The sequence below is a fragment of the Schistocerca serialis genome, unplaced genomic scaffold (assembly GCF_023864345.2).
Source record: "Schistocerca serialis cubense isolate TAMUIC-IGC-003099 unplaced genomic scaffold, iqSchSeri2.2 HiC_scaffold_1363, whole genome shotgun sequence".
Classification (NCBI taxonomy): domain Eukaryota; kingdom Metazoa; phylum Arthropoda; class Insecta; order Orthoptera; family Acrididae; genus Schistocerca; species Schistocerca serialis.
In genome coordinates this window covers 14,220,877-14,235,736 of record NW_026047584.1, presented here as the reverse complement: position 1 = coordinate 14,235,736, position 14,860 = coordinate 14,220,877, and positions in this window count along the sequence as shown.

The window sequence follows — 14,860 nt, the reverse complement described above, 5'->3', positions numbered from 1 at the left end:
TATAACTAGTGTCACAGGAATGGTTCAAATCATAGACAGTAAGAAGAGTCAGTCTTCTTGTCCTTAAGTCGGCATTGTGCATTTTGTATTTAATTCCGATGCAATTTCTGTGTTTCATCGTCAACAAGAAGGTACAAGGGATACAGTAAACCTGGAGTGAAGCATCGGAATCTATAACTAGTGTCACAGTAATGGTTCAAAACATAGACAGTAAGAAGAAGCAGTCATCTTGTACTTAAGTCGGCATTGTGCCTTTTTTATTTAATTCCGATGAATTTCTGTGTTTCATCGTCAATAAGAAGGTCAGAGGGATACAGTAAACCTGTAGTGAAGCATCGGAATCTATAACTAGTGTCATAGGAATGGTTCAAAACATAGTCAGTAAGAAAAGTCAGTCTTCTTGTACTTAAGTCGGCAATGTGCCATTTGTATTTAATTCAGATGCAATTTCTGTGTTTCATCGTCAATAAGAGGGTCTAAGGGATACAGTATACCTAGGGTGAAGCATCGGAATCTATAACTAGTGTCACAGGAATGGTTCAAAACATAGACAGTAAGAAGAGTCAGTCTTCTTGTACTAAAGTCGGCATTGTTCCTTTTGTATTTAATTCCGATGCAATTTCTGTGTTTCATCGTCAATAAGAAGGTCCACGGGATACAGTAAACCTGGAGTGAAGCATCGGAATCTATAACTAGTGTCACAGGGATGGTTCAAATCATAGACACTAAGAAGAGTCAGTATTCTTGTACTTAAGTCGGCATTGTGCCTTTTGTATTTAATTCCGATGCAATTCCCGTGTTTCATCATCCATAAGAAGATCCAAGGGATACAGTAAACCTGAAGTGAAGCATCGGAATCTATAACTAGTGTCATAGTAATGGTTCAAAACATAGACAGTAAGAAGAGTCAGTCTTCTTGTACTTAAGTTGGCATTGTGCCTGTTGTATTTAATTCCGATGAAATTCCTATGATTCATCGTCAATAAGAAGGTCCAAGGGATACAGTAAACCTGAAGTGAAGCATCGGAATCTATAACTAGTGTCACTGGAATGGTTCAAAATATAGACAGTAAGAATAGTCAGTCTTATTGTGCTTAAGTCGGCATTGTGCCTTTTGTATTCAATTCCGATGCAATTTCTGTGTTTCATCGGCAATAAGGTCAGAGGGATACAGTAAACCTCAAGTGAAGCATCGGAATCTATAACTAGAGTCACAGGAATTTTTCAAAACATAGTCAGTAAGAAGAATCAGTCTTCTTGTACTTAAGTCGGCATTGTGCCTTTTCTATTTAATTCCGATGCAATTTCTGTGATTCATCGTCAATAAGAAGGTCCAAGGGTTACAGTAAACATGGAGTGAAGCATCGGAATCTATAACTAGTGTCACAGGAATGGTTGAAACATAGACAGTAAGAAGAGTCAGTCTTCTTGTACTTAAGTCGGCATTGTGCCTTTTGTATTTAATTCCGATGCAATTTCTGTGTTTCATCGTCAATAAGAAGGTCAGACGGATACAGTAAACCTGAAGTGAAGCATCGGAATCTATAACTAGTGTCACAGGAATGGTTCAAATCATAGACAGTAAGAAGAGTCAGTCTTCTTGTCCTTAAGTCGGCATTGTGCATTTTGTATTTAATTCCGATGCAATTTCTGTGTTTCATCGTCAACAAGAAGGTACAAGGGATACAGTAAACCTGGAGTGAAGCATCGGAATCTATAACTAGTGTCACAGTAATGGTTCAAAACATAGACAGTAAGAAGAGTCAGTCTTCTTGTACTTAAGTCGGCATTGTGCCTTTTGTAACTAATTTCGATGCAATTTCTGTGTTTCATTGTCAATAAGAAGGTCCAAGGAATACAGTAAACCTGAAGTGAAGCATCGGAATCTATAACTAGTGCCACTGGAATGGTTCAAAATATAGACAGTAAGAAGAGTCAGTCTTCTTGTACTTAAGTCAGCATTGTGCCTTTTGTGTTTAATTCCGATGCATTTCCTGTGATCCATCGTCAATAAGAAGGTCCAAGGGATACAGTAAACCTGAAGTGAAGCATCGGAATCTATAACTAGAGTCACAGGAATGTTTCAGAACATAGTCAGTAAGAAGAGTCAGTCTTCTTGTCCTTAAGTCGGCATTGTGCCTTTTGTACTTAATTCCGATGCAATTTCTGTGTTTCATCGGCAATAAGGTCAGAGGGATACAGTAAAGCTGAAGTGAAGCATCGGAATCCTAAACTAGTGTCACAGGAATGGTTCATAAGATGGACAGTAGGAAGAGTCAGTCTTCTTGTACTTAAGTCGGCATTGTGCTTTTTGTATTTAATTCCGATACAATTTCTGTGTTTCATCGTCAATACGAAGGTGCAAGGGATACAGTAAACCTGGAGTGAAGCATCGGAATCTATAACTAGTGTCACAGGAATGGTTCAAAACATAGACAGTAAGAGGAGTCAGCCTTCTTGTACTTAATTCGGCACTGTGCCTTTTGGATTTAATTCCGATGCAATTTCTGTGTTTCATCGTCAATAAGAAGGTCAGAGGGATACAGTAAACCTGAAGTGAAGCATCGGAATCTATAACTAGTGTCACAGGAATGGTTCATAACATAGTCAGTAAGAGGGGTCAGTCTTCTTGTACTTAAGTCGGCATTGTGCCTTTTGCATTTAATTCAGATGCAATTTCTGTGTTTTATCGTCAATAAGGAGGTCCAAGGGATACAGTAAACATGAAGTGAAGCATCGAAATCTATAACTAGTGTCACAGGAATGGTACAAAACATAGACAGAATAACAGTCAGTCTGCTTGTACTTAAGTCGGCATTGAGCCATTTGTATTTAATTCCGTTGCAATTTATGTGTTTCATCGTCAATAAGAAGGTCCAAGGGATATAGCAAACCTGGAGTGAAGCATCGGAATCTATAAGTAGTGACACAGGAATGGTTCAAAACATAGACAGTAAGAGGAGTCAGTCTTCTTGTACTAAAGTCGGCATTGTTCCTTTTGTATTTAATTCCGATGCAATTTCTGTGTTTCATCGTCAATAAGAAGGTCCACGGGATACAGTAAACCTGGAGTGAAGCATCGGAATCTATAACTAGTGTCACAGGGATGGTTCAAATCATAGACACTAAGAAGATTCAGTATTCTTGTACTTAAGTCGGCATTGTGCTTTTTGTATTTAATTCCGATGCAATTCCCGTGTTTCATCATCTATAAGAAGATCCAAGGGATACAGTAAACCTGAAGTGAAGCATCAGAATCTATAACTAGTGTCACAGGAATGGTTCAAAACATAGTCAGTAAGAAGAGTCATTCTTCTCGTACTTAAATCGGCATTGCGCCGTTTGTATTTAATTCCGATGCAATATCTGTGTTTCATCGTCAATAAGAAGGTCCGAGGGATACAGTAAACCTGAAGTGAAGTATCGGAATCTATAACTAGTGTCACAGGAATGGTTCAAAACATAGTCAGTAAGAAGACTCAGTCTTCTTGTACTTAAGTCGGCATTGTGCCTTTTGTATTTAACTCCGATGCAAGTTCTGTGTTTCATCGTCAATAAGAAAGTCCAAGGGATACAGTAAACCTGAAGTGAAGCACCGGAATCTATAACTAGTGTTACATGAATGGTTCAAAACATAGTCAGTAAGAAGAGTCAGTCTTCTTGTACTTAAGTCGCCATTGTGCCTTTTGTATTTAATTCCGATGCAATTTCTGTGTTTCATCGTCAATAAGAAGGTCCAAGGGATACAGTATACCTGGAGTGAAGCATCGGAATCTATAACTAGTGTCATAGTAATGGTTCAAAACATAGACAGTAAGAAGAGTCAGTCTTCTTGTACTAAAGTTGGCATTGTGCCTTTTGTATTTAATTCCGATGAAATTCCTATGATTCATCGTCAATAAGAAGGTCCAAGGGATACAGTAAACCTGAAGTGAAGCATCGGAATCTATAACTAGTGTCACTGGAATGGTTCAAAATATAGACAGTAAGAATAGTCAGTCTCATTGTGCTTAAGTCGGCATTGTGCCTTTTGTATTCAATTCCGTTGCAATTTCTGTGTTTCATCGGCAATAAGGTCAGAGGGATACAGTAAACCTCAAGTGAAGCATCGGAATCTATAACTAGAGTCACAGGAATTTTTCAAAACATAGTCAGTAAGAAGAATCAGTCTTCTTGTACTTAAGTCGGCATTGTGCCTTTTCTATTTAATTCCGATGCAATTTCTGTGATTCATCGTCAATAAGAATGTCGAAGGTATCCAGTAAAACTGAAGTAAAGCATCGGAATCTATGAATAGTGTCACAGCAATGGTTCAAACTATAATCACTAAGAAGAGTCAGTCTGCTTGTACTTAAGTCGGCATTGTGCCTTTTCTATTTAATTCCGATGCAATTTCTGTGTTTCATCGTCAATAAGAAGGTCCAAGGGATACAGTAAACCTGGAGTGAAGCATCGGAACCTATAACTAGTGTCACAGGAATGGTTAAAAGCATAGACAGTTAGAAGACTCAGTCGTCTTGTACTTAAGTCGGCATTGTGAGTTTTCTATTTAATTCCGATGCAATTTCTGTGTTTCATCGTCAATAAGTAGATCAGAGGGATACAGTAAACCTGAAGTGAAGCATCGGAATCTATAACATTTGTCACCGGAATGGTTCAAACTATTATCAGTAAGAAGAGTCAGTCTTCTTGTACTTAAGTCGGCATTGTGCATTTTGTATTTAATTCCGATGCAATTTCTGTGTTTCATCGTCAACAAGAAGGTACAAGGGATACAGTAAACCTGGAGTGAAGCATCGGAATCTATAACTAGTGTCACAGTAATGGTTCAAAACATAGACAGTAAGAAGAGTCAGTCTTCTTGTACTTAAGTCGGCATTGTGCCTTTTGTATCTAATTTCGATGCAATTTCTGTGTTTCATTGTCAATAAGAAGGTCCAAGGAATACAGTAAACCTGAAGTGAAGCATCGGAATCTATAACTAGTGCCACTGGAATGGTTCAAAATATAGACAGTAAGAAGAGTCAGTCTTCTTGTACTTAAGTCAGCATTGTGCCTTTTGTGTTTAATTCCGATGCATTTCCTGTGATTCATCGTCAATAAGAAGGTCCAAGGGATACAGTAAACCTGAAGTGAAGCATCGGAATCTATAACTAGAGTCACAGGAATGTTTCAGAACATAGTCAGTAAGAAGAGTCAGTCTTCTTGTCCTTAAGTCGGCATTGTGCCTTTTGTACTTCATTCCGATGCAATTTCTGTGTTTCATCGGCAATAAGGTCAGAGGGATACAGTAAAGCTGAAGTGAAGCATCGGAATCCTAAACTAGTGTCACAGGAATGGTTCATAACATAGACAGTAGGAAGAGTCAGTCTTCTTGTACTTAAGTCGGCATTGTGCCTTTTGTATTTAATTCCGATACAATTTCTGTGTTTCATCGTCAATAAGAAGGTACAAGGTATACAGTAAACCTGAAGTGAAGCATCGGAATCTATAACTAGTGTCACAGGAATGGTTCAAAACATAGTCAGTAAGAAGAGACAGTCTTCTTGTACTTAAGTTAGCATTGTGCCTTTTCTATTTAATTCCGATGCAATTTCTGTGTTTCTTCGTCAATAAGAAGGTCCAAGGGTTACAGTAAACCTGAAGTGAAGCACCGGAATCTATAACTAGTGTTACATGAATGGTTCAAAACATAGTCAGTAAGAAGAGTCAGTCTTCTTGTACTTAAGTCGCCATTGTGCCTTTTGTATTTAATTCCGATGCAATTTCTGTGTTTCATCGTCAATAAGAAGGTCCAAGGGATACAGTATACCTGGAGTGAAGCATCGGAATCTATAACTAGTGTCATAGTAATGGTTCAAAACATAGACAGTAAGAAGAGTCAGTCTTCTTGTACTTAAGTTGGCATTGTGCCTTTTGTATTTAATTCCGATGAAATTCCTATGATTCATCGTCAATAAGAAGGTCCAAGGGATACAGTAAACCTGAAGTGAAGCATCGGAATCTATAACTAGTGTCACTGGAATGGTTCAAAATATAGACAGTAAGAATAGTCAGTCTTATTGTGCTTAAGTCGGCATTGTGCCTTTTGTATTCAATTCCGATGCAATTTCTGTGTTTCATCGGCAATAAGGTCAGAGGGATACAGTAAACCTCAAGTGAAGCATCGGAATCTATAACTAGAGTCACAGGAATTTTTCAAAACATAGTCAGTAAGAAGAATCAGTCTTCTTGTACTTAAGTCGTCATTGTGCCTATTCTATTTAATTCCGATGCAATTTCTGTGATACATCGTCAATAAGAAGGTCCAAGGGTTACAGTAAACCTGGAGTGAAGCATCGGAATCTATAACTAGTGTCACAGGAATGGTTCAAAACATAGACTGAAAGAAGATTCAGTCTTCTTGTACTTAAGTCGACATTGAGCGTTTTCTATTTAATGCCGATGCTATTTCTGTGTTTCATCGTCAATAAGAATGTCGAAGGTATCCAGTAAAACTGAAGTAAAGCATCGGAATCTATGAATAGTGTCACAGCAATGGTTCAAACTATAATCTCTAAGAAGAGTCAGTCTGCTTGTACTTAAGTCGGCATTGTGCCTTTTCTATTTAATTCCGATGCAATTTCTGTGTTTCATCGTCAATAAGAAGGTCCAAGGGATACAGTAAACCTGGAGTGAAGCATCGGAACCTATAACTAGTGTCACAGGAATGGTTCAAAACATAGACAGTTAGAAGAGTCAGTCTTCTTGTACTTAAGTCGGCATTGTGAGTTTTCTATTTAATTCCGATGCAATTTCTGTGTTTCATCGTCAATAAGTAGATCAGAGGGATACAGTAAACCTGAAGTGAAGCATCGGAATCTATAACATTTGTCACCGGAATGGTTCAAACTATTATCAGTAAGAAGAGTCAGTCTTCTTGTACTTAAGTCGGCATTGTGCCTTTTCTATTTCATTCCGATGGAGTTTCTGTGTTTCATCGTCAACAAGAAGGTCCAAGGAATACAGCAAACCTGGAGTGAAGCATCGGAATCTATAACTAGTGTCACAGTAATGGTTCAAAACATAGACAGTAAGAAGAGTCAGTCTTCTTGTACTTAAGTCGGCATTGTGCCTTTTGTACTTAATTTCGATGCAATTTCTGTGTTTCATTGTCAATAAGAAGGTCCAAGGAATACAGTAAACCTGAAGTGAAGCATCGGAATCTATAACTAGAGTCACAGGAATGTTTCAGAACATAGTCAGTAAGAAGAGTCAGTCTTCTTGTCCTTAAGTCGGCATTGTGCCTTTTGTACTTAATTCCGATGCAATTTCTGTGTTTCATCGGCAATAAGGTCAGAGGGATACAGTAAAGCTGAAGTGAAGCATCGGAATCCTAAACTAGTGTCACAGGAATGGTTCATAACATAGACAGTAGGAAGAGTCAGTCTTCTTGTACTTAAGTCGGCATTGTGCCTTTTGTATTTAAGTCCGATACAATTTCTGTGTTTCATCGTCAATAAGAAGGTACAAGGTATACAGTAAACCTGAAGTGAAGCATCGGAATCTATAACTAGTGTCACAGGAATGGTTCAAAACATAGTCAGTAAGAAGAGTCAGTCTTCTTGTACTTAAGTCAGCATTGTGCCTTTTCTATTTAATTCCGATGCAATTTCTGTGTTTCATCGTCAATAAGAAGGTCCAAGGGTTACAGTAAACCTGGAGTGAAGCATCGGAATCTATAACTAGTGTCACAGGAATGGTTCAAACATAGACAGTAAGAAGAGTCAGTCTTCTTGAACTTTAGTCGACATTGTGCCTTTTCTATTTATCTTCGATGCAATTTCTGTGTTTCATCGTCAATAAGAATGTCCAAGGTATACAGTAAATCTGAAGTAAAGCATCGGAATCTATAACTAGTGTCACAGGAATGGTTCAAAGCATAGACAGTAAGAAGAGTCAGTCTTCTTGTACTTGAGTCGGCATTGTGAGTTTTCTATTAAATTCCGATGCAATTTCGGTGTTTCATAGTCAATAACAAGGTCAGAGGGATACAGTAAACCAGAAGTGAAGCATCGGAATCTATAACTAGTGTCACTGGAATGGTTCAAAACATAGACAGAAAGAAGAGTCAGTCTTCTTGTACTTAAGTCGACATTGTGCTTTTTCTATTTAATTCCGATGCAATTTCTGTGTTTCATCGACAATAAGAATGTCCAAGGTATACAGTAAACCTGAAGTAAAGCATCGGAATCTATAACTAGTGTCACAGCAATGATTCAAACTATAATCACTAAGAAGAGTCAGTCTTCTTGTACTTAAGTCGTCATTGTGCATTTTCTATTTAATTCCGATGCAATTTCTGTGTTTCATCGTCAATAAGAAGGTACAAGGTATACAGTAAACCTGAAGTAAAGCATTGGAATCTATAACTAGTGTCACAGCAATGGTTCAAACTATAATCACTAAGAAGAGTCAGTCGTCTTGTACTTAAGTCGGCATTGTGCCTCTTCTATTTAATTCCGATGCAATTTCTGTGTTTCATCGTCAATAAGATGGTCCAAGGTATACAGTAAACCTGAAGTGAAGCATCGGAATCTATAACTAGTGTCACAGGAATGGTTCAAGACATAGACAGTAAGAAGAGTCAGTCTTCTTGTACTTGAGTCGGCATTGTGAGTTTTCTATTTAATTCCGATGCAATTTCGGTGTTTCATCGTCAATAAGAAGGTCAGAGGGATACAGTAAACCTGAAGTGAAGCATCGGAATCTATAACTAGTGTCACTGGAATGGTTCAAAACATAGACAGTAAGAAGAGTCAGTCTTCTTGTACTTAAGTCGACATTGTGCTTTTTCTATTTAATTCCGATGCAATTTCTGTGTTTCATCGAGAATAAGAATGTCCAAGGTATACAGTGAACCTGAAGTAAAGCATCGGAATCTATAACTAGTATCACAGCAATGGTTCAAACTATATTCACTAAGAAGAGTCAGTCTTCTTGTACTTTAGTCGGCATTGTGCCTTTTCTATTTAATTCCGATGCAATTTCTGTGTTTCATCGTCAATAAGAAGGAACAAGGTATACAGTAAACCTGAAGTGAAGCATCGGAATCTATAACTGGTGTCACAGCAATGGTTCAAACTATAATCACCAAGAAGAGTCAGTCTTCTTGTACTTAAGTCGGCATTGTGCCTTTTCTATTTAATTCCGATCCAATTTCTGTGTTTAATCGGCAATAAGGTCAGAGGGATACAGTAAACCTGAAGTGAAGCATCGGAATCTATAACTAGTGTCACAGGAATGGTTCAAACATAGACAGTAGGAAGAGTCAGTCTTCTTGTACTTAAGTCGGTATTGGGCCATTTGTATTTAATTTCGTAGCAATTTCTGTGTTTCATCGTCAACAAGAAGTTACAAGGGATACAGTAAACCTGGAGTGAAGCATCGGAATCTATAACTAGTGTCACAGTAATGGTTCAAAACATAGACAGTAAGAAGAGTCAGTCTTCTTGTACTTAAGTCGGCATTGTGCCTTTTGTATTTAATTTCGATGCAATTTCTGTGTTTCATTGTCAATAAGAAGGTCCAAGGAATACAGTAAATCTGAAGTGAAGCATCGAAATCTATAACTAGTGCCACTGGAATGGTTCAAAATATAGACAGTAAGAAGAGTCAGTCTTCTTGTACTTAAGTCAGCATTGTGCCTTTTGTGTTTAATTCCGATGCATTTCCTGTGATTCATCGTCAATAAGAAGGTCCAAGGGATACAGTAAACCTGAAGTAAAGCATCGGAATCTATAACTAGAGTCACAGGAATGTTTCAAAACATAGTCAGTAAGAAGACTCAGTCTTCTGGTACTTAAGTCGGCATTGTGCCTTTTGTACTTAATTCCGACGCAATTTCTGTGTTTCATCGGCAATAAGGTCAGAGGGATACAGTAAAGCTGAAGTGAAGCATCGGAATCCTAAACTAGTGTCACAGGAATGGTTCAAAGCATAGACAGTAAGAAGAGTCAGTCTTCTTGTACTTGAGTCGGCATTGTGAGTTTTCTATTTAATTCCGATGCAATTTCGGTGTTTCATAGTCAATAACAAGGTCAGAGGGATACAGAAAACCAGAAGTGAAGCATCGGAATCTATAACTAGTGTCACAGGAATGGTTCAAACATAGTCACTAAGAAGAGTCAGTCTTCTTGTACTTAAGTGGGCATTGTGCCTTTTCTATTTAATTCCGATGCAATTTCTGTGTTTCATCGTCAATAAGAAGGTCCAAGGGTTACAGTAAACCTGGAGTGAGGCATCGGAATCCATAACTAGTGTCACAGGAATGGTTCAAAACATAGACAGTAAGAAGAGTCAGTCTTCTTGTACTTAAGTCGACATTGTGCCTTTTCTATTTAATTCCGGTGCAATTTCTGTGTTTCATCGTCAATAAGAATGTCCAACGTATACAGTAAACCTGAAGTAAAGCATCGGAATCTATAACTAGTGTCACAGGAATGGTTCAAAACATAGACAGTAAGAAGAGTCAGTCTTCTTGTTCTTAAGTCAGCATTGTGCTTTTTGTGTTTAATTCCGATGCATTTCCTGTGATTCATCGTCAATAAGAAGGTCCAAGGGATACAGTAAACCTGAAGTGAAGCATCGGAATCTATAACTAGTGTCACAGCAATGGTTCAAACTATAATCACTAAGAAGAGTCAGTCTTCTTGTACTTAAGTCGGCATTGTGCCTTTTCTATTTAATTCCGATGCAATTTCTGTGTTTCATCGTCAATAAGAAGGTACAAGGTATACAGTAAACCTGAAGTAAAGCATCGGAATCTATAACTAGTGTCACAGCAATGGTTCAAACTATAATCACTAAGAAGAGGCAGTCGTCTTGTACTTAAGTCGGCATTGTGCCTCTTCTATTTAATTCCGATGCAATTTCTGTGTTTCATCGTGAATAAGAAGGTCCAAGGTATACAGTAAACCTGAAGTGAAGCATCGGAATCTATAACTAGTGTCACAGGAATGGTTCAAGACATAGACAGTAAGAAGAGTCAGTCTTCTTGTACTTGAGACGGCATTGTGAGTTTTCTATTTAATTCCGATGCAATTTCGGTGTTTCATCGTCAATAAGAAGGTCAGAGGGATACAGTAAACCTGAAGTGAAGCATCGGAATCTATAACTAGTGTCACTGGAATGGTTCAAAACATAGACAGTAAGAAGAGTCAGTCTTCTTGTACTTAAGTCGACATTGTGCTTTTTCTATTTAATTCCGATGCAATTTCTGTGTTTCATCGACAATAAGAATGTCCAAGGTATACAGTAAACCTGAAGTAAAGCATCGGAATCTATAACTAGTATCACAGCAATGGTTCAAACTATATTCACTAAGAAGAGTCAGTCGTCTTGTACTTAAGTCGGCATTGTGCCTCTTCTATTTAATTCCGATCCAATATCTGTGTTTAATCGGCAATAAGGTCAGAGGGATACAGTAAACCTGAAGTGAAGCATCGGAATCTATAACTAGTGTCACAGGAATGGTTCAAACATAGACAGTAGAAAGAGTCAGTCTTCTTGTACTTAAGTCGGCATTCGGCCATTTGTATTTAATTCCGATGCAATTTCTGTGTTTCATTGTCAATAAGAAGTTCAGAGGGATACAGTAAACCTAAAGTGAAGCACCGGAATCCAAAACTAGTGTCACAGGAATGGTTCAAAACATAGACAGTAAGAAGAGTCAGTCATCTTGTACTTAAGTCGGCATTGTGCCCTTTGTATTTAATTTCGATGCAATTTCTGTGTTTCATCGTCAACAAGAAGGTACAAGGGATACAGTAAACCTGGAGTGAAGCATCGGAATCTATAACTAGTGTCACAGTAATGGTTCAAAACATAGACAGTAAGAAGAGTCAGTCTTCTTGTACTTAAGTCAGCATTGTGCCTTTTGTGTTTAATTCCGATGCATTTCCTGTGATTCATCGTCAATAAGAAGGTCCAAGGGATACAGTAAACCTGAAGTGAAGCATCGGAATCTATAACTAGAGTCACAGGAATGTTTCAAAACATAGTCAGTAAGAAGAGTCAGTCTTCTGGTACTTAAGTCGGCTTTGTGCCTTTTGTACTTAATTCCGACGGAATTTCTGTGTTTCATCGGCAATAAGGTCAGAGGGATACAGTAAAGCTGAAGTGAAGCATCGGAATCCTAAACTAGTGTCACAGGAATGGTTCAAACATAGACAGTAAGAAGAGACAGTCTTCTTGTACTTTAGTCGACATTGTGCCTTTTCTATTTAATTCCGTTGCAATTTCTGTGTTTCATCGGCAATAAGAATGTCCAACGTATACAGTAAACCTAAAGTAAAGCATCGGAATCTATAACTAGTGTCACAGGAATGGTTCAAAGCATAGACAGTAAGAAGAGTCAGTCTATTTGTACTTGAGTCGGCATTGTGAGTTTTCTATTTAATTCCGATGCAATTTCGGTGTTTCATAGTCAATAACAAGGTCAGAGGGATACAGTAAACCAGAAGTGAAGCATCGGAATCTATAACTAGTGTCACAGGAATGGTTCAAACATAGTCACTAAGAAGAGTCAGTCTTCTTGTACTTAAGTGGGCTTTGTGCCTTTTCTATTTAATTCCGATGCAATTTCTGTGTTTCATCGTCAATAAGAAGGTCCAAGGTATACAGTAAAAATGGAGTGAAGCATCGGAATCTATAACTAGTGTCACAGGAATGGTTCAAAACATAGACAGTAAGAAGAGTCAGTCTGCTTGTACTTGAGTCGGCATTGTGAGTTTTGTATTTAATTCCGATGCAATTTCGGTGTTTCATCGTCAATAAGAAGGTCAGAAGGATAAAGTAAACCTGAAGTGAAGCATCGGAATCTATAACTAGTGTCACAGGAATGGTTCAAACATAGTCAGTTAGAAGAGTCAGTCTTCTTGTCCTTAAGTGGGCATTGTGCCGTTTGTATTTAATTTCGATGCAATTTCTGTGTTTCATCGTCAATAAGAAGGTCCAAGGGTTACAGTAAACCTGGAGTGAAGCATCGGAAGCTATAACTAGTGTCACAGGAATGGTTCAAAACATAGACTGAGAGAAGATTCAGTCTTCTTGTACTTAAGTCGACATTGAGCCTTTTCTATTTAATTCCGATGCAATTTCTGTGGTTCATCGTCAATAAGAATGTCGAAGGTATCCAGTAAACCTGAAGTAAAGCATCGGAATATATGAATAGTGTCACAGGACTGGTTCAAATTATAATCACTAAGAAGAGTCAGTCTGCTTGTACTTATGTCTGCATTGTGCCTTTTCTATTTAATTCCGATGCAATTTCTGTGTTTCATCGTCAATAAGAAGGTCCAAGGGATACAGTAAACCTGGAGTGAAGCATCGGAATCTATAACTAGTGTCACAGGAATGGTTCAAAACATACACAGTTTGAAGAGTCAGTCTTCTTGTACTTAAGTCGGCATTGTGCCGTTTGTATTTAATTCCGATGCAATTTCTGTGTTTCATCGTCAATGAGAAGGTCAGACGGATACAGTAAACCTGAAGTAAAGCAACGGAATCTATAACTAGTATCACAGGAATGGTTCAAAACATAGACAGTAAGAAGAGTCAGTCTTCTTGTCCTTAAGTCTGCATTGTGCATTTTGTATTTAATTCCGATGCAATTTCTGTGTTTCATCGTCAACAAGAAGGTACAAGGGGTACACTAAACCTGGAGTGAAGCATCGGAACCAATAACTAGTGTCACAGTAATGGTTCAAAACATAGACAGTAAGAAGAGTCAGTCTTCTTGTCCTTAAGTCGGCATTGTGCCTCTTGTACTTAATTATGATGCAATTTCTGTGTTTCATCGGCAATGAGGTCAGAGGGTACACTAAAGCTGAAGTGAAGCATCGGAATCCTAAACTAGTGTCACAGGAATGGTTCATAACATAGACAGTAGGAAGAGTCAGTCTTCTTGTACTTAAGTCGGCATTGTGCCTTTTGTATTTAATTCAGATACAATTTCTGTGTTTCATCGTCAATAAGAAGGTACAAGGTATACAGTAAACCTGAAGTGAAGCATCGGAATCTATAACTAGTGTCACAGGAATGGTTCAAAACGTAGTCAGTAAGAAGAGTCAGTCTTCTTGTACTTAAGTCGGCATTGTGCCTTTTCTATTTAATTCCGATGCAATTTCTGTGTTTCATCGTCAATAAGAAGGTCCAAGGGTTACAGTAAACCTGGAGTGAAGCATCGGAATCTATAACTAGTGTCACAGGAATGGTTCAAACATAGACAGTAAGAAGAGTCAGTCTTCTTGTACTTCAATCGACATTGTGCCATTTCTATTTAATTCCGATGCAATTTCTGTGTTTCATCGTCAATAAGAATGTCCAAGGTATACAGTAAACCTGAAGTAAAGCATCGGAATCTATAACTAGTGTCACAGCAATGGTTCAAAGCATAGACAGTAAGAAGAGTCAGTCTTCTTGTAGTTGAGTCGGCATTGTGAGTTTTCTATTTAATTCCGATGCAATTTCGGTGTTTCATAGTCAATAACAAGGTCAGAGGGATACAGTAAACCAGAAGTGAAGCATAGGAATCTATAACTAGTGTCACAGGAATGGTTCAAACATAGTCAGTAAGAAGAGTCAGTCTTCTTGTACTTATGTGGGCATTGTGCCTTTCCTATTTAATTCCGATGCAATTTCTGTGTTTCATCGTCAATAAGAAGGTCCAAGGGTTACAGTAAACCTGGAGTGAAGCATCGGAATCTATAACTAGTGTCACAGGAATGGTTCAAAACATAGACAGTAAGAAGAGTCAGTCTTCTTGTACTTAAGTCGGCATTGTGCCTTTTCTATTTAATTCCGATGCAATTTCTATGTT